Below are 19,445 nucleotides of genomic sequence, written 5' to 3' on the forward strand. Positions count from 1 at the left end.
AGAATTAAAAGATTCCATGAAGGCCATCATGCGTTTAATTCAAGAAGTTGCATTCAACGATGAATTAGCTTGCCTTAAACAAAACAAACCGATTAACAAGAAATCACGTTTACTGTGCTTAAATATTTTTCTCGACAAGAATGATAATTTAATTCGCGCGGGAGGTAGGTTGCAAAACTCATCCTTAACTTACGATGTCAAACATCCCATCGTGCTACCAAACGATCACCATTTGATTAAGGCATTAGTCAAACACGTGCACATTGAGCAACTGCACGCTGGTGGTCAGGGAACTTTAGCCGCGTTACGTCAAAATTTTTGGATAATTTCTCCACGCAGTGTGGTACGCAAGATTTTGCACCAGTGTTTGCAATGTTTTAAAGTCAAACCAAGCGTTATGTATCCTATTATGGGTAATTTGCCCAAATCCCGTGTCGAACCAACCAGACCATTTTCAATCAGTGGCGTAGATTATGCCGGGCCTATTTACATCAAGGAATGTCGTGGTCGCAGTAAGCGTACTGTGAAGGCATACATTTGCGTCTTTGTTTGTTTTTCAACTAAAGCCGTTCATTTAGAACTAGTTGGTGACTTAACGACTCAAACCTTTTTGAATGCGCTAAAACGCTTCATATCAAGACGTGGTCATGTGTACCATCTTTATTCGGACAATGCTACAAATTTCGTTGGCGCCAATAGAGAATTACTGGAACTAAGAACATTTCTAAAGTCAGCTTCATTTAGTCAAATTACAGAAAATCTGGCTAATAAGGGTATCTCGTGGCATTTCATTCCCCCCAGATCCCCGCACATGGGCGGTATTTGGGAAATAAACGTAAAATCCATTAAAGGTCATTTAAAGAGAACAATTGGAGAAGTCGTGCTTTCCTACGAAGAATTGTATACCCTGTTAACAAGAATTGAAGCAGTCCTAAACTCCAGACCTTTGTGTCCCCTGAGTAATGATCCTAATGACCTTAATCCCATAACCCCTGGTCACTTCCTCATCGGAGAGCCATTAATTTCTATAAGCGAAAGAGATCTTACGACGACGAGGATCAACCGATTGACGCAATGGCAAAGAGTGGAACAGATGAGGCAGCACTTTTGGCACCGCTGGCAAAGGGAGTACCTTGTTCAAAACATCAATCGTTCCAAGCAGCTCCGTGGTCCCGGTTCCAGACCGTCCACCCCCGCCTTGGAAGTTGGTTCCATGGTGATTCTAGTTGAGGACAACACGCCGCCACTACAATGGAAATTGGGACGCATCGTAGAACTTCATCCCGGAAGTGACGGTGTTGTGCGCGTAGTGTCCGTAAAGACTGTCAATGGCATCTTCAAAAGAGCCACGCGAAAGGTGTGCGTTCTGCCAGCGAATGAATAGACTATGTTTGTATCGTGTAAATATTTGTTATAATTATGCATTAACCCTTTTTTTACAATTGACTTCAATGTTTGTATTTTTTAATGTTTTTTGTCATGTTTATTATGTAACAATCCTTTTTCTAATAACCATGTTCGATCTTTGCTAATTCCAATATTTTTGAAGTCCGTGCCTTCAAGGGGGGCGGTATATGTACAAAATAATGTAATTTTGAACGTTATTGTTAGAAACAGGTACTGTAGCAGGTAGTCCTGCCTACTTTCTTTGTGAGAGGGGTGAAATCACCCACCCTTATTTAAGTCGAGATATAGCGGTAAAAACCAGAGTCTACCACTATCCTTGGTACTTAACACTTGTACATCAACATTTTACAATAAAGTTTTTAAGTAGTTATACAAAGACGACTATATCATTTGAACGGCTAATATCACCACCCAACAGTGATTAATCGTTCAGTCAGCGACCAGGGGGCAACAAATGTTTCTGTTGTGAACCAGCTTGGGCATGATGCACGTCACTTAAAAAAGTATGATGTACGAAATCAAAGTGTTATACACATTTACGACTCTCCTCACTTGCTGAAAGGAATCCGCAATAACCTCATGAAAAGGGACGTGTATTGGGAACGGGAAGGAGACCTAATCTCTGCCAGGTGGGATGACATTATTTATGCATATGAAGCAGATAATACATCTGGAGAACTACGATCCATGCCAAAGATGACTGACGGCCATGTGTACGTAGCGAAAATGAAGAAAATTAAGGTTTCTTGTGCCGCACAGGTATTCAACCATTCAGTGGCGTCCTTTATGGCCGTGTTATCGAGAATTCCATCTGAAGGTAAGTTTTAAATTCAGTTGTAGTGATGTTAAGCTAAAACTGTACTGTTGTAGGAATGGATCCACAAAATTTGAAAGATACCGCGACAATTTTGAAGTTCTTTGATCGACTCTTCGACAGTGTCAACGCCTCCACTTTGTTCAATAAATCAAGGAAAGAATATAAATGGGCTGCGTCTGTACATTCAGGTCACATTCCATTTTGGAGAGAAGCACGTGGAGCTTTGCAAAACATGTTTTTTAAAAATTTGCAATCGGGGCAACGTGAAGTTCCACCCTCTCTAAAAAATTGAAGTGTGACCTTACGTGGGTTGGAGGAAATAGTTACTTCTCTGAAGGATCTTGATTTTAACTTTCTATTAACTAGAAACATAAATCAAGATCCTTTGGAGAATTTTTTCTGCCAAGAGGAGGGGTCTGCAGACATACTCTCATCAGTGAAAATGTTTGTCACGCAGGGCGTCGCCGAAGAAGCGGAGGTAGAACCACTGATTAATTTTAATGAATTTGTTATACCTTCCTATGATTAATCATATTTAACTAAAATTAGTTTAGGCTACGTTAGCGGTTTTATCATAAAAAAATTAAAACTTCCATGTGAAACATGCAAGTCAAATGTGGTGTGCACAGACGCAATTGCCGTGTGGCATAATTTAAGTCTTGAAAAAGAATACGTTGACAAAGTGCCTAAGAAATTAAAATATTGCACTCCAAAATTTCTTAGGTTACTTTGTCAATGTTATAATATTATAATGTATTGCCTCCCAAAAATATGCCACTTGCCCAATTGCTTGGGTGAATTAATAGAACACTTGGAACCTGTTTGCGAGTTTCAAAATTCATGTCCCGAACATGATATTAATAGCTATTAACATACCTAGCGATGTTATGACTATCATAACTACCGCAGATGTCGGTTTGAAATCCGAGCTCGTAGAGCGAGGATTTTAAGACATCTAAGGTTGTTATGATTCATAACATCCGCGGTTTGTTCAATAGTTTATTTCCACCTTCTAACACCCATTTGCACCGCTTATAGTTAAATCAGTTGTTAGTTAACTCTTACTTAACTTTAACCACTAGTTAAAATTGAAAAACTTTGCACCGAACGTCAGACTGGCAATAGTTAACTAACCATGACCTAACGAAAGTTGGTAAGCCTGATGGTTAAAATACGGTAGGCGTTTCTAGTGTCGCGTAGGGAAAAGCACCCCCACCCCTAGTAGAATCGTCGCTGGCCGGTCCAAGAGCATACACTTCTTTTCCAACGCGTACCGACCAATGACCGAGGGTGGATGGAGTTTAATAATGGCGCGAATTAAAAAAAAAATTAATGTGTTTCATTTAAAAACGTGAGCATTGCTGCTATCTCTGACAATTAATAAAAAATAAATTTTTAGATGGATGTTTAAAAAAAAAATGGGAGTCAGAAAAAACACAAATTTCATCACAAACTGCAGTAGAACTTTATATGTAAAACCAAAAAAATGTTAAATATGGTTAATTTATTTTTATTCTTGACTTCATTTGATAAGGGAGTCGGATCTGTCCCTCCACCAACCCCAACTGAGACCATTTTTGCTCATTATTATACTAGAAATTTAGAAATGAAATATGTATGTATCTTCAAGAATTTTGCAAAATACTCACTACTCATTTCTTGTTAGGATAATACAATTGCTTCTCTATTTTTCTTTTTCTGCATACCTAATTGATTATTATTTGTTTCTTTCTCAATATTTTTCTTGCACTCTATTATCATCCCTTTCACTTTATCAAATGCTTCTCCCTCTAGATTCTTCGCCCAATTAACAAAATCTGCTAGTACAATCTGTAAATATCTTTTACAGATAAATAACATTACTTCTAGTCCATACACTTTTAACGTACTTCCTTTGTCCTTTCAGAACTAATCAACTCGTTTCCTTTATTTTTTAGATAATTCATTTTACTTGTTGAAGGTTCCTCAATACATAAATCTTCCTCAGAATTTTTTTCTTGTAACTGCTCGACTATCAATGTCTGTTCCTTCTGAGACAAACGTTTCGTTCTTAATTCATCTTCATGACCCACATGTGTTTTAATACATTTCACATTTATCGTTCCTTAAAAGTTTAACAGTAACATACATTTTAATTATTAGGTAATACATACTAGAAAAGACTTATTAAAAGTTAACATTTCCAGAGATTTTAGCACATATTCTTGATGGGCATATTCCCCAAATCCGAATGCTACCACCAGTCTTCATAGCTCTTTTAGTACAATTACTTTTTTTGTTCGACACTGTCAGAATTTGAGAATTTTCTCCTATGTGAACGGATTTTGATAAATGTCACAACTTGACAAAACAAAACGTCAAGCTAATTTTAAAGGTTTCACGCGATTTAAAATGGCCCACGCGTGCCAAAAAAGGTCCAAATTACACAAGAACGAGTTGAATACAACGTTTTTTTGTTCGACGAGCCCCCCGAAGGCTCCAAATCGGTGAAAATCTTTAAAATTAGCTTGACGTTTCGTTTTGACAAGTTGTCAAATTTATCAAAATCCGTTCACAGGAGAAAATTCTCAAATTCTGACAGTGTCGAACAAAAAATTTTTTTAATTACTTATTGTCGTTGAAAATTGATAAATCCCAACCTTTTGAGTTAGTGCTTATTCACAATGGACATAACTTGACATAAGACATAAGAAATACATAAGAGATACCTAAGAATAATTTGTAAATTTGGGCAATTGGAAAATAATGAATGTGTCCATATAACTCGAATATGATTCTTCATGCCTTTTTGTACACAACAATAATGTTCACTGAGGGCACTTCTCATAAGTTACGTAAAAATTAATAGTATATCCACTGAATTTCTTATGCCTTATGTCAAGCTTATGTCCATTGTGAATAAGCACATACTACGATTACAATTGTAATATACCTATAGACTTTTCACCATTAGGACGGTTTACACTTGTAGTATAAGCATAATCCACTTCTCTACCTTCCTGTGTTCTCCAAGCTTCGAATTCTTCCATATTCCTAAAACTGAAATTATATTGTTCGATACTTACACTGTGTACCTTCGTTATATGTTGAATAAGGCTATCATGATTTGCTAAAAGTTCCTTTCTCTCATCAGAGCACATTGGGCACTTAATGTGTTGCGATTTTCTTTCTTCTACCTACTTTCTCATTATGCATTGTCTTCAAATGTCGATTCTTTGTTGAAACGCAAACAAATTTCTTCTGACATATATGGCAAATTAGTTTATTTTCACTGAAATAAAAACTATAATGTTTAAACGCTTCTTTTGTAGATTAAAGTTAAATTCACTTACCTCTCCATGACCCTGCTGTAACATAACCTTAAAACGAATAGGTATTATAAAAGTTATTACAAATCAAATGAAAGTTTGCAATGAAAATTGCAAATCAAAATAAGTCGTGAAACGTTAGGATGAAGCCAAAAACCAGCAAAGTACTGTAAAAAACAGCAAAACACTGTAAGTCAAGGCGTCAAGTAAAATGTCAAACGACAAGTGAATTGTGGTAACGGTTTCTTTCCAACGTTCCTTTCGTAATTCGAATTCCTAAATTGGCGCCATTATTAAACTCCACCCACCCTCGGTCATTGGTCGGTACGCGTTGGAAAAGAAGTGTATACTCGGTCCAAGACCGACCTGCGGCACTTGTTTTGTCTTCCTCCAGCACCGTTCGTCGAGACAACAACGATATTTTTGTGACCATATCCAAAGCAACACGTGTCAATACGAGGTAAGTTCAAATCTAATAATTTTATATAAAATAATTTTTTTTTTAATACTTATTGTTAATATGAGGTACTAAACTATTTTATAATAAATCGCTTAGATGGAACCAAATGCGAAAAGAGTTCGCTCAGCTAATTTTTCTATGAAGAAAAGTTGCAATGTCTTCATTTGATAAAAAAATATAAAGAAGTCATTGAATCTAAAAAAACTGGGGCGATCAATTGGTCTGAAAAAGAGGCAGCGTGGAAAAAAATCGAGGAAGAATTTAACAGTCAAAGTACAGTCTTCAGAAGTGTAGAATCTCTAAAAAGATTTTACAACAACAAAAAAAAGAAACCAGAAAAACTGCAGCTGAAGAAAAACGTAGCTTCCGTACCACAGGTGGTGGTAAAGCTGTTGTAAAATCAACGGATCCAGTCTTTGACTTAACGTTGGAAATAATGAACAAAAGAACTGTATATGGATTGTCCAATAATTTTGATTCAGACTCATTGCAAAACATGGTAATTAATTATACAAAACATTTAATTCTTTATAAAACTGCTGTTATGTGATTTTTAGTCACGAGATGAAACTTTCGAACACAATACAGGTACTTGTGGAAACGTCCAAGTAAGTACATACTTAACTATTACTTGGTATCCATTTTTTCGACATTTTATTATGAATTATTTACTTCAGAAATTGAATACTGTTACCACCCTACTGCAGCCCCTTATGTCATCAAGTCCTGAAGCTGAACAGCCTGTTATTCTCGAACCAGAAGAATTAGTGGTAATCATTTGTTTGATTGTAATATTCATAAAATAAAATTCATTTTACAGCTGGATGAACCTCAACCAGAAACTTCTGTTAGCCACAGTACTCAACCAGGAACTTCTGCTAGCCACAGTACTCAACCAGAAACTTCTGTTAGCCACAGTACTCAACCAGGAACTTCTGCTAGCCACAGTACTCAACCAGGAACTTCTACTAGCCACACAACTGAACCCATTGACTGGAGTACTTACACACCAGCAAAGCTTATGAGTTCAAAACTCAATTCAAAACTGTGTGGGTCAAGTAAAAATATGAGCCGGCGCAGGCCTGCAGCAAACTCTGCAACTGAGAGCGTTGCCTTAAAATTCGAGAAAGTAGGAACTCTGAAAGAAGAAATTGCTCAATACCAATTGGCCTATGTAAAGGCCCAGTTGAATGAGATAGATGTGGCGAAGAAGAGAGAGGCAGAAATATTTGAACTAAAAAAAAAAAGCGTTGATGTTAGACATCGAAATTAAAGAAGAGCAATTGAATGCATTGCGACATTTTAATTAATTTACTTGTTTGTTATTTTTCAATAAAAAAAGTACAAAAACCTACCGCTAAACAAGTTATTTTATTTATGTAAAAATTCGAACAGTAAAAACAATAAATTATATACATCTAAATTTTATACCCTTCGTTGGAAATAATCATTAATTAAAATTCTTCGTTGTACACTTCCCGCAATTTCTCTTACATCATCATTGTTGATGCCAGGTATTTGCCCGTCCCGAATCAATTGTTCTAAAATGTGTTCATCGATTTCTGCAGGTACAGGCGGTGCTTCGATGTCCCCCATGTTTAGTGCAGCGTTGTGTAACACTGATGTGGCAACTATTATAGTTAAAAATGTTTCCAACTTTAAACGACAACCGTACGCCAAGATAGGAAATCTTCGTTTTAGCACTCCAAACAAACGTTCCACAACATTCCTTGTTCTAATGTGGCTTTCGTTGTACAGTTGTTCTGCTGGAGTGCCAGGATTTAGAAGGGGAGTCATTAAATAGGTTTTGTTTGCATAGCCACTATCCCCTAACAGTACACAATTCGTGTAATTGTTATTTTCAAATTTTCTTTTAATTTGGCTATTATTAAAAATAGTAGCGTCGTGAGATGAACCTGGCCATCTAGCTACAACATCTAATATTTTTAAATGCGAATTGCAAATAAATTGTCCGTTAATAGAAAAGTATCCTTTTCTGTTTCTAAAAATTTCCGGGTCATCACCGCCAGGAGATTGAATTTTAAAATGAGAGCCGTCAATAGCTCCTAAAACCCTCGGAAATTGGGCGATATTATAAAAAATCCTGTTGAGTTTTTCGACACTCATCATGAGTAGTTGGAAATCCTATATAATTCGGTGCCGATCGTGCAATTGCTTCCGATACTTTTACAGCTATCCTGGAGACTGTAGAGAGATGCATCCCTGCAAAGTCTGCAACGGCGTCAAGATGTCCTCCTGTTGAATACAACCGTAAACAAGTCAACAACTGATCTATTGGAGCAACGCAGTTGTTTCTGAAAGAAAAATAAAATATAAATACTTATATTAGGTAAAGTTAATGGAAGAAGCGAAATAATTAACGATTGAAACCCATCGTTTCTATACTTACATATCATAAGGAAATTCCAGATTATGCTCTATCTGATCAAGAATATTCATGACGGTATCTTTCGTTAACCTAAATCTCTTTCGAAATTTTACTTCGTCCATGGTAAGGAAGTAATGTGATCGAACATAAAGTGTTCGCGGTATACCGAATTCTATGAAATTTATCACATCCAGCACATCTCCATCACTATCATAATCCATATTTACATTTGCAGCCATTTCGAAGATAAAATAACGCAACTATAATCACAATTCACAAAACACGTGGCAGCAACTTGTGACGTGTGTCATAACATAACCTCATAAATTGAGTTAATCCCTACCCAAACTACAAATTAATTTTTAACTATGAGTTAGGCATTTAACCGTTACTTAAAGATACCGTGCAAAGTAATTTGTCGTTTAACTATAAGTTAAAGTTAACTACAACTTAACTATAAGCGGTGCAAAGGGGTGTAAGTAAATGACACTTTATAGGTATTTGTGGTAACTAAGTAAATGGGTAATTACAGGCAGAGCCCTGTAATATTTAACAGGCACGTAGAAGAGACCTGTAATAGTTATTACAAGTCTCATCAAAAAATAAATAATCAAAACTATGTTTATTACAAACACAAACAAATTTAACTATCAATTGTTGCAATTACATACGTTAATAATGCATTTTGATCCGTTTCGCAAGTATTTTCATATCGCTCCTGGGATCGAATCAGTAGAGAGCCGCACTTGCAGCGTTGGTAATTCCGTGATTATTTTCTTGCATTTCAAGAAAATCGCCTTCAAAGTCTTCATCGGGCATTAAAGCCATTCTTTCTTTTCTTTCTTTTTGCAACAAATTTCACAAAACTTCTGACAGTATTTTTGTTGTTTATCTCAACACCATGACGACGTAGGTATAATTGCCCCACCGCCTTTCATTACAAAATTTTTATAAACATAAATAACAATTAAAAAACGAAATTTAAAGGTTGAAGGTGGAAATAAAAGTTTGTATGCAACTCGCTTAGCAATTAATCTTTACTGGGCTTACTGGCTTATGGGACTCGCTCCTTACGTCGCTCGTCCAACAAGTGCCAGCGCGCCCGTAAAGATTAATTTACTAAGCTCATCACATAATAGTATATTAAGTATAAAGAACGGTAATGACAATGTACAGTGGCGAGCACGGAATTTCGCACACATTGGACATTTCACTAATATAATTTTATTAAAATGAGATACTGGCGGCAGTTTCGTGACAGTTTAGGTGAAACATCAGTCATGATCACATAAATCATGATTGATTATAATGACCATAAAGCTTAGACTAGATAGTTTTTTTTAATGACATACAAATTGGTGTGCGAAATTCCGTGCTCCCCACTGTACGGATCGAAGACAATTGTTTGGAGGAGGAGCTTGCGACGACTCCAATATTGTCTGAGATCCGTACATTGTCATTAACGTTCGTCATGCTTATGAGATTTTTTGCGCGATTGAATATTTATTACAAAACATTCCTAACTAGAATGCAATGCGATACGACGCCCTTCACATCGTGTTGCCACAATGTCGATTTTTGTATCGCGTTTCTAAGGCAATCTGCAAACAACTACCGCCATTGCAGTTTTTGTGCGCAAATATCGCCAGTTGTGTTGAAAAACAAGCAGTAAAATGAGTGAAATTAGTGATTCCGAAAACGAAGTGGATATTGTAGAAGAAACTTTGAATGTGGGGTGCGTCACAAATAAAGAATTTTTGAAACTAACGACCTCAACGTGTAATCAAGAAGACAAGGAAAATGCGGGGTATGAAAATTTTGACAATGCCAATGTCGCGGCAAGTTTGCTAATGCTATTTCATTGCAGCGCCAAGGAAAGCCGACTACAAGAGCTTTATGAGTTTCCAGAAAGTGCCCCCACATCTTGTCTTCAACTTCCGTCTACATAAAAATTATTATAATAATCGATTAATTTTGAATAAACTTTACTTACCGTTCTAGAACACCAAAAATTACTTACCATCGAGTTTATCGTTAGCAACGAGTAAACAGAGCTTACCATCTTGGAAACAGACGTGGTAAACAACCAAATAGAGTACAATCGCGCAAAAATAACTATTATGATAACCTTGCATAATAGAGTGTGACAAATCGATTTACATCAGTTATGTATTTTTTTTGTGCTGTTGGAATTAACCCGAGCAACAAAGTTTTTAATGCGACGGTCCGCCCCCAGGTACGAGTTTTTGCAAACGTTGGACGACCACTCATCGTCGATCACCGCGGTACGCTTCCTGACCAATCACAGGAACGTGCACATGGTGTCGTGCGGCGCCGACAAGAGTCTCATCTTCAGGTCTCTGGGAGACTCCGCGGGAAAGCCGCAGTTCAGTCGCGACCACAACGCCAGCGGCAAGACCACCCTCTACGACATGGAAATCGACACTGGCCAGAAGCACGTGCTGACGGCGTGCCAAGACCGCAACGTCAGAATCTACAGCGTCAACACCGGAAAACACACGAAGAGCTTCAAGGGGAGCACCGGAGATGACGGCACCCTGATCAAGGTGGTTCTCGACCGGTCCGGGATCTACCTGGCCACGTCTGTCGGTCTACGACTACTACTCGGGAGAGTGCATGGCGACGATGTGCGGCCACTCCGAGCTGGCTACGGGGTTGAGGTTCACCAACTACTGTCGACGACTGATTTCGACGAGCGGCGACGGATGCGTCTTCGTCTGGAAGGTGCCCCACGACATGGTGGTGACGATGCACGCGAGACTGAGCCAGCAGGCGATGAGACAAGGGAAGACGCTAGACAGTGACATTTTGAACGACGGTGGCGACCTCTACGACGAGATGGACGCCAGTTACAGATTCAGCATCGGACAGCTCCCTCAGTGGGCGAAGAAACAACTGAACGAGGATACTAGTCATTCGCCGCCGCTCACCAAAAATGTGGCGGTGCCGAAGGGACGGTGGGCCCAACGGGCGGACCACCCGCTCGACGTCAAGAATTTTTATTCGGGTGTTCCTTCGCCGGCCGAGAGGCGGTTCGATTCGGACGGTTCCAAAGACAGCTCGCTGGAGGAGAGTCGCAAGGAGAGTATCATATCGAAGAGGGTGAGTCACACGTAGATGTATTTTTATTGTTTTTTTCTAAACGCGTGTGTATGGGTGTAGGTGACGATGATGGAGAACATTACCGTGACCAGGGGAGACAGTCGAAGGGAGATCATGTCAGACACCGGGTTCGAATCGGCGGCGCACGACGGGGACATCGACTCGGACCAGGAGTACCGCCACCGGCCGCTGTACTACCCGAGCCAGGCGGATTCGGCCAGGTGAGTGCGGGAGCGGCGAAGTTGTTTCTGGTACCACTTGGGAACGGTTGCAGCGGGAGCGAGTTCACGGTGACCAACATCGACGCCGACGAACTGCGCAAGTCGCAGCGGAAGAAGAAAGGCGCTGCCCCCCAGATCCTGATTCTGCAGAGCTCGTCGACGTACGGCAGCCAGGACTCGGACGACGACGACGACGAGGCCTCCACCCCGAGCGGCGACAACACCGACAGAAACCCGATGTCGCTGTTCTCGATCAGCTCGGAGTCGCTCGACCAGCTGGGCAGCCGGGAGAAGTACCTGCAGTCGACGTTCGAGAGCATGAGCGGCGCCGAGACCGAGCTGACGCCGGGGAAGACGTCCATCTCGAGCAAGTTCCTGACGAGGGCGACGGACATCAACATGGCGGCGATCAACGCCGTCAAGCAGACGAAGAGCGACCCGGAGGCGGCCCTCAAAAGGCAGCTGCTCAACAAGAAGATCGCCGAGACGAAGAAGAAGCTGGAGAGCGTGAGTAGCGACGGGGGCGGCTGATTCGGGGTGTAAAAGGGGTGTGTGTTGCGTGCAGGTGGGGCACTCCAGTCCACTGCGGTACAGCCAGTCGATACACGACCTCTCCCACATCCCTGAGAGGGACAGATGGACGAAGAATCTGGGCAGCGAGCCGGTGAGTCCCAGGAAGGCGCAGTTGAGGACCAGTCAGACGCAGACGGATTTTCCCACACCCCAAGAGGTGGTGGCCAAGAAGTGCAATGCCAGCGCGGAGTTCCAGGAGAAGCTGTTGAGGTTCGAGAACATAGCGAAGAAACCGGTGGCGTTTTTCGTGGAGGCGGAGCAAAAGGTCAAGAGCAAGAACGTGAAGAACAAGGTGGTGGAGGAGGAGAAGAAACCGTTGAGCGTGAAGAACGTGAAAACTGACATGTACATACCCAGCTTGGAGACGAAGAACAAGCAGTACAAGAGTAGGTTTTGTAACGTCCTGAACAACAAGCCCGAATTCAATTTGGAGATTTTCGAAAGCGGGAATAAAAATTTCAGTTCGGGCACGCTCAAGTTCGAGAAGAACACGAACAAGAACCAGGTGCAGGAGACGTCGAGTTTGGACAGGCACTTGTTCACGAAGAGTCCGATAGAGGGCGAGAAGGTCTGTCACAAGCCGCCGAAAGCGGTGAGAAGGCACAGTTCCAAGACCAGGAAGACTAGGACGTCGTACGAGTACATCAAGAAGGAAGACTTCTACAACATCAAGAGTAACAAGTTGAACAACCGTCACGTGACCGACGAGAATACGATCGAGTTGAGTTACAAAGAGAAGAACGTCGAGAGAGACTTGGAGACCAGTCCGAACGCGAACATCTTGACCGAGCTGTACGACAGCCTGGATAAGTCCGCGAAGGACACTTTGGAGTTGAACTTGAACGTGGAGAGTCCAGACTTGAGGGTCTACGACTCGGTGAATTTGTGGTCGGAGGGTTGCGACAAGTTCGACAAGGGCAAAAGATATGTCAGCATCCAGTTCGCCCTCGAGAACATCAAGATCTTGAACGAGATCCAGAAGAAGATCCACAAGATCAACGGGCTGGTCGACATCTTCCGCAAAAACGTCCGCTCGGGGAAGGTGCGAGCACTGTCGAGCATGTACGAGAGCATGACCAGCTACTACAACGACCTGACCAGGCTGCGTGCGACGCCCGTGAGGCGGCGCAACCTCAGCCTGCCCAGCTTCGTCGAGAGGCGGCTCAGCTACGACGCCAAAGCGAAAAACCGGAACAACGAAGGACGGGAAGGTGACTATGGCAGGCATGTTGGATGTGGAGAGCGCTTCTGTACAAAGAGCAGCATCGAGATGGTCGTTCGGTGGTCCCCCGCATGCCCCTTACCTTTTCGATTATCATTTCGTTTTTGTTTTATTTTCATTTGGGCTTTCCCGTTTGGTGATTTTCTTTTTGTTTTTGCATGTTTCCAGTCTATCTAGACGAAAGCAGTCCGGATAGCAGTTTGCGTAGGTCGTGCAGCTTGAGCGATCTGAGCATGCAAAAGCCGGTGGCATCCAAAAATAAGATCGATCAAGGTAAGCAGGGGCCCAGGAGCGAACGGTTTTACCAAAAAAAAGAACGATGAGCGGCCTGAATGCCGCGTCGCGTGGTCAGTTTTGGAAAAAACGAGTGCCGCTGTGGCGCCCCCGGCATGGGCACGATTCAGCTTGCGTCCCCTTCGAGAAGGTGTCCTTCCGCTGACCGCCCCCGGGCCAGTTTCAGGAAAGAAGTCGTCGGCGAGCGCGTCGCGGAGCGGGTCCAGGTACGCGAAGAACAACGCGGCGATGACGAGGAGCAGATCGAGCGGCGTGCTGAACCAGTCCGATTCGGACAACGAAGCCGAGAAGAAGGTGTCGAGGTTGATGCGTCCGACGATCAGCTCGCACAACAAGATCAACAAGTCGCTGCAGAACAGGAAGAAGCAGTCGTACTCGACGAGCAACCTGAACACGGTTGGCGTGGACAACGTGTCGACGTCCGAGGAGGAGATCGAGGTGCAGCCGACGAAGCCGGCGGTGCCGCCCAGGACCAGAGCGACATACGAGAACGGGCCGCCGACGGTGACGCCCCGCAGGCACCTCAACAACAAGGACAAGACGAAAGGTTCGCTATCGGCGGCGGCGTCGAGACACCGAAGTGACGGGGTTGTTGCAGGGGGGCGGCATACGATCCACTTCGAGAAGCTGAAGGTGGACCTGGACGAGACCCTCACCAACGAGGAGGCGGGGCCGGATCTGTCGACGGTGGAAGGTGAGCGGAAGCGCGTCGCGAGGTTGTCATGTTTCGATTGTGTTGTTGTCCAGTTTCGCACCAGCTCTGCGACGACGTCATCCAAGAGCTGACCGAGGCGGCGGACAAGGTGGTGGGGTTGTACAACAGGCTGAACGAGACCGAGACGGACACGAGGGAGACGAGCGTGGCCAAGATGGACATGGTGAAGAACCTGGAGATGTCGATCCTGCACACGCACAAAATCCTCCACGACTGCATCTTCAAGAAGCTGAAGCAGAGCAGCGGCAACGTCGACGTCAACCAGACCGACACGGTGAAGAAGCTGAACGATCTGGTGTCGAAGGGACCGAGCGGCCCGAACTCGGTGGTCAGCATGATGGAGCAGTACTCGGACATACTCCTAGATATGGTACAACAAAAGATTCATAACTCTAACATTTGATAGTGTGTTGTAGTATCGTTGATAATTCTGTGATTGTCTTAGTCGTAAAGGGAGCGAAATCTCATGTTAATCGTAATACCGTGGATTTGATGGGTTAATTGATTAATCGTTATGAAACATTCCAGATTGTCGGCTGTAACATTTACGATGTACTGAAACGATAGGCCAAATGAGAAGTGTGCAAAATAGGATTTTTTTTTAAATAAGAGAAAGGAATTGTTTCTGTGCTTCCCCTATCCTGTTGTATTTTTTATACGAAATGTTTATATTGATTGTATTTTATGGTTGTTTTTAATGCAGTATGAATTGATCTTTTATCATGCCACTGGAAGCGTATGTAACAATTTTTTTTTATTTATACTGTACAATTTTATTTAATATGTAATTTTTTAACAGATGTTATTGTAGTTATTATCAAAGTGTCAATTCTGTATAGGCTCACCCAGATGTAACCTCAGACTGTAATTTCGTAAATAAATGTAGGTTCGTAAAATAAAAGGATTAAACAACTAAAACTGTTTTTTTTTTAAGTACGCGTTCAAACTCGAAAAACTTTAATGCCCTTAAACCTCAAACAATAGTAACAATACAAATGACAATAACCTAAAGTTTTTGCCAAAGCCGAATAACCACCAACACTGCATTCTATCCAGAAGATTAACCAGCAACGTTGTGTATGTACTTAGATTTGATTGGTCTAGCACCCTAGTAATATCAAAATTGCCATTATACACTTAGTGTAATTTTGTTTTTACCAACTTAATTCAACAGGTGGTGGTTATTTGGGCTAGGCACGGTCTATAAATACGCTTGACGTTGGATTGAGCATTGTTACATTCGAACTGTCATAATGAATGACAGACGTTTATATTTGACATTTTCATGTAGCCCAATTTACTCCAACAAAACTTTGCTGTACCTACTAGTTTTTCATGAATTCGATGGTAAAGTCTGTCTCAATTCTAAATTTCCACCAACACTGCATTCTACCTTAGAAATAGAACGGGCAATACTGTTTGGTGAAAAATGTGTCAGGTTGTACAGTTGGTTACAAAAAAAACGGGAACTGTCAGAATAAAATTGACACAATAAGCGTGTTCCATTTACAAGTGAGGTGAGGTGAGTGTAGATACAGCCGCCAGGGCTCGAAATGGACAAAATTACGAAACGGAACGATTGTTGTAAAATCAAATTAAAAAAAAAAAATTAAGAAAAATGTTGGTTTTTACTATTAAAACGTGTAGACTTGTTCAAACTAATATAATATGTATATACTTTTTGTTCCATAACATTCTAAGTTTTATAATAATTTCCATAATGACTTATAAGTATTGTCCTCTTTTATTATTCGTCTGCGGCTTGCCGCATCATCTGCAGAGTGATGGCCTTTAGTCAGCCATGAACGAACGTATGACTGAGGGTTAAATTTTGATAACGGGGGACCAACACAATTAATAAAAACTAATCCTGCCACAGTCTTCGAATTGAAGGAAGTTCTTGTAGGTGTAACGATCTCATTCATTGAACTGAAATTTCTTTCACATTCACTTGTTGAAATAGGGATCGTTGCCACCGCTTTTAAGAGAGGCTTAAAGTCTTCTGGAATGTCCCCTTCTCTTCTGTTCATTTTAAATGCTCGAAAACCACGAATAATATCTACAACAGAGATAAAATATATCTAATTATATTCATTTAAAAAACATTTAAATTATACCTTGCACTTGTTCTTCTAAAATGAATTGATCACAAAGCTGGCGAACCTCTTTATCTCCGTATGTTATGTCCACTTCATCGTCATCAGATTTTGGCCAATTTTTTGGATTCAAAACCTCCAGATTTTTTAGTAAAAGATTATATTGTTTTATTGAATTGTTATTTCCAGCATTACTACTGACGTGGGAGGAACTTGACGTCATCATTCGATTTCTCAGATTATTGGCTAAACTTCTAAAAAACTGTGCGGTGTTGATAATTTTTACTTTTCCGTCATGTAACGGAACCCCTTTAAACTCTTTTACATTTAGAGCATTCTGAACATCAGAAAGTTTAGGACCAGGCTCATTTGCCATAGAATCTAGTACACGAATGGTAGTTCTTACAGCTTTGTCCGCATCAATTAACGTAATGTTACGTCTTTGTAAAAATTCGGATAAATCACCTAACTCGTCTAATGCATCGGACATAGCATTTAAATTTGCTACAAATTCAACGGATGTGATCATTTTTTTGAGACCATCATATTTGCTTCTTTCTCTTGCATCCCTAGACATATCCGTGGAAGCTCTGTTAAAGTGTTCACAAAGTGCGGGATAATTTTTGAGGACAGCATTCACGGTACGTCTGCTAGATGCTACCCAACGGACACTTAAAATTCGGCCAATTTTTAAAATTTCGCAATCCAACGAATTTGCAGCTTCTCGAAGTTGCAATATAGTATAGGGTGTACAATTTATCCATAAATATCTTGAAATGATTTATACCATAAACTTCATCCACAACGTCATTCACAGCAAGCTCTAGTCGATGGTTAGAACAATGCCACACTACTAAATTTGGAAATATTGTTTTCAATCGTGTGGCTACTCCGGAATTTTTGCCGAGCATTACGGAAGCTCCGTCACAAGCAAAGGTAATAAAACAGTGTTTTATGTTCATTTAAACATCTCAGTAGTTCCTTGGTAATGCTTTCCGCAGATGCGTCAGAAAGTTCTATTAGATCTAGATTGAACGTATAAGGGTCTCCAGGTATGTCTTCAAAAAATACTCTTAGAACAACTATCAACACAGTTCGTTTACTGAGAGTTGTTGACTCATCTATTAAAACAGATATTTTTTTCTTTGTGCTAATGATATCTTTGCAAATGTTTTTCTTCATTTCTGTTGCGATATGACTGGCAATTGCAGCACAGGTTTTGTCAGAATGAAGAATTTTACCCAGTGAAATTCCGTTTAAAACTTGTAGATCAACCTCATGTGGTAAATCGACAAACGGTCTTTGATTTTTGACGATTTTGTAAACCGTTCGAAATACTTTTTCGGTTGTTGAAAAATGTTTTTCATGCATATTTTCGACTTGAAAATCAATTTCTTTTTTTTAAGCTGCGTAGAAATCTCCAAAGCTTTATTATGAGCCTCACTTTTTTTATGTTCAAAAATTTTTTTTCTTAAGCTAGATTGTTGAGATTCCTTAGTGGTGCAGTTAGGTTGCACAACACAATCTTGCCATACTTTCGAAAGTCGCAGATTTTTATCCGCGTAAGCTCCGAGTGTTTTGATTTCTTTACACACTCTACAACCCAAACTTTTGTTTTTTATGATTAACCAGTCATTTGCACTTTGAAAATTATTTGCCTGTGTTTTATTCCAACACACTGGTAAATCAAAATCAGCATCTTCACAATTAATATCATTTAGTACAGGTGTTTCTAACACAATTTTAGAGACAACTTCTTCTTTAATGCGTGGCTTTTTAGAAGATGAACATGAATTATCGGTTTCAAGTTCGGTGTTGGCTTGGCGTTTTTCTGATTTTTTAACCCAGTTGATCAAAAATGTATCCATTGTAGCAATTTTTTTTAAATGTAAACTGTCAATAAATACATTTTTTTTTAATTTAAATTAAAAAGTATTTAACAAGTGGCTTACCTCGTAAAAAATTAAAAAGTATGATTTTACTGTTGGCACCAGAAATAGTTTGTTATTATGTTTTATTTAGACAAATATAATTCATAAACTGAATTTAATTAAAAGCACACACTGTCGCTGTATGACACAGTTATAAACAGCAAACACAGTTATCATTAAAACTGTCGCAAACGATACTGAAAATAGAATGGAATAACGAAAAGGACTGAAGTGTCTTATAGAGAAAAGATCAATTCTTAATTTATTGCTTCCGACTTGCAGCAAAGTCCGAGACAAAGATGCATCACACATGTTGCGGGCCGCAGTTTCCCAGAATTTTGTGTCCAGTGCCGATGTCGGCACCAAACACCAGATGCATTGTTTGCATAGACAATAATAGAAATAAGATCGCGCCTGGGAGGTACAATTTATTAGACTAATAACGAAACGAAACCATTTTTTCGAAAATTTTACGAAACGGAACGCAAAGCATAACTTTAATGACGAATCGGAACGGCGTTCCGTTGCGTTCCGGTCCATTTCGAGCACTTTTTGGGACATCCTGTATCATACAGGTGTCCCAAAAATAGCGGACTAAGGGTGTACTACGGTGTAGAAGAGACTACCGTAAACGTCAGAAAAATGTTTAAAAAATTCTATTGGACTTATTTACTGATTGGGCGGTCCTTGAAAGTGGCACTTAACAGGAAAATTATTTTGAAATATATGTATTAAATTGTCATGACAGCTACCTCTAATCGTACATATTATCACAAAGTACAGGATTACTCACTACCAATATCTCATCCTGCACAATAGTGAATTTAGAAGCTTTGGAAATCGAAATACCTATTTATGTAGTTAGTTGCAAAATGAGAGTGTTTTTCGC

General features: G+C 40.4%; 6 long non-coding RNA genes and 1 pseudogene across 9 annotated transcripts; 4 read left to right on the forward strand and 3 right to left on the reverse strand.

Moving 5' to 3' along the window:
* The first annotated feature begins 1,891 nt into the window (after positions 1-1,891).
* LOC138128957 (uncharacterized) lies at positions 1,892-2,498 on the forward strand. Its single transcript, XR_011158971.1, has 2 exons — positions 1,892-2,224; positions 2,278-2,498. It is a non-coding gene; the product is annotated as an uncharacterized lncRNA (long non-coding RNA).
* A 1,167-nt stretch (positions 2,499-3,665) lies between these two features.
* Positions 3,666-5,881, reverse strand: LOC138128611 (uncharacterized). 4 transcript variants are annotated; one of them, XR_011158803.1, is made up of 5 exons: positions 5,557-5,881; positions 5,157-5,495; positions 4,114-4,328; positions 3,874-4,054; positions 3,666-3,816 (listed from the first exon to the last, which is right to left on the reverse strand). It is a non-coding gene; the product is annotated as an uncharacterized lncRNA (long non-coding RNA). The 4 variants fall into 4 exon arrangements; XR_011158802.1 differs by having other exon boundaries at positions 4,378-5,495; XR_011158800.1 differs by having other exon boundaries at positions 4,114-5,495.
* Positions 5,882-5,891: 10 nt separating this feature from the next.
* On the forward strand, positions 5,892-7,193 carry LOC138128613 (uncharacterized). The gene is made up of 5 exons (XR_011158805.1): positions 5,892-5,992; positions 6,089-6,491; positions 6,550-6,600; positions 6,670-6,762; positions 6,813-7,193. It is a non-coding gene; the product is annotated as an uncharacterized lncRNA (long non-coding RNA).
* Positions 7,194-7,344: 151 nt separating this feature from the next.
* On the reverse strand, positions 7,345-9,549 carry LOC138128612 (uncharacterized). The gene is made up of 2 exons (XR_011158804.1): positions 8,403-9,549; positions 7,345-8,307 (listed from the first exon to the last, which is right to left on the reverse strand). It is a non-coding gene; the product is annotated as an uncharacterized lncRNA (long non-coding RNA).
* A 218-nt stretch (positions 9,550-9,767) lies between these two features.
* On the forward strand, positions 9,768-10,384 carry LOC138128614 (uncharacterized). Its single transcript, XR_011158806.1, has 2 exons — positions 9,768-10,188; positions 10,249-10,384. It is a non-coding gene; the product is annotated as an uncharacterized lncRNA (long non-coding RNA).
* A 202-nt stretch (positions 10,385-10,586) lies between these two features.
* On the forward strand, positions 10,587-13,763 carry LOC138127688 (mitogen-activated protein kinase-binding protein 1-like; annotated as a pseudogene).
* A 1,527-nt stretch (positions 13,764-15,290) lies between these two features.
* Positions 15,291-19,068, reverse strand: LOC138127692 (uncharacterized). The gene is made up of 2 exons (XR_011158344.1): positions 16,647-19,068; positions 15,291-16,588 (listed from the first exon to the last, which is right to left on the reverse strand). It is a non-coding gene; the product is annotated as an uncharacterized lncRNA (long non-coding RNA).
* Positions 19,069-19,445: the final 377 nt, after the last annotated feature.

Source organism: Tenebrio molitor, chromosome 4 (assembly GCF_963966145.1).
Source record: "Tenebrio molitor chromosome 4, icTenMoli1.1, whole genome shotgun sequence".
NCBI lineage: Eukaryota > Metazoa > Arthropoda > Insecta > Coleoptera > Tenebrionidae > Tenebrio > Tenebrio molitor.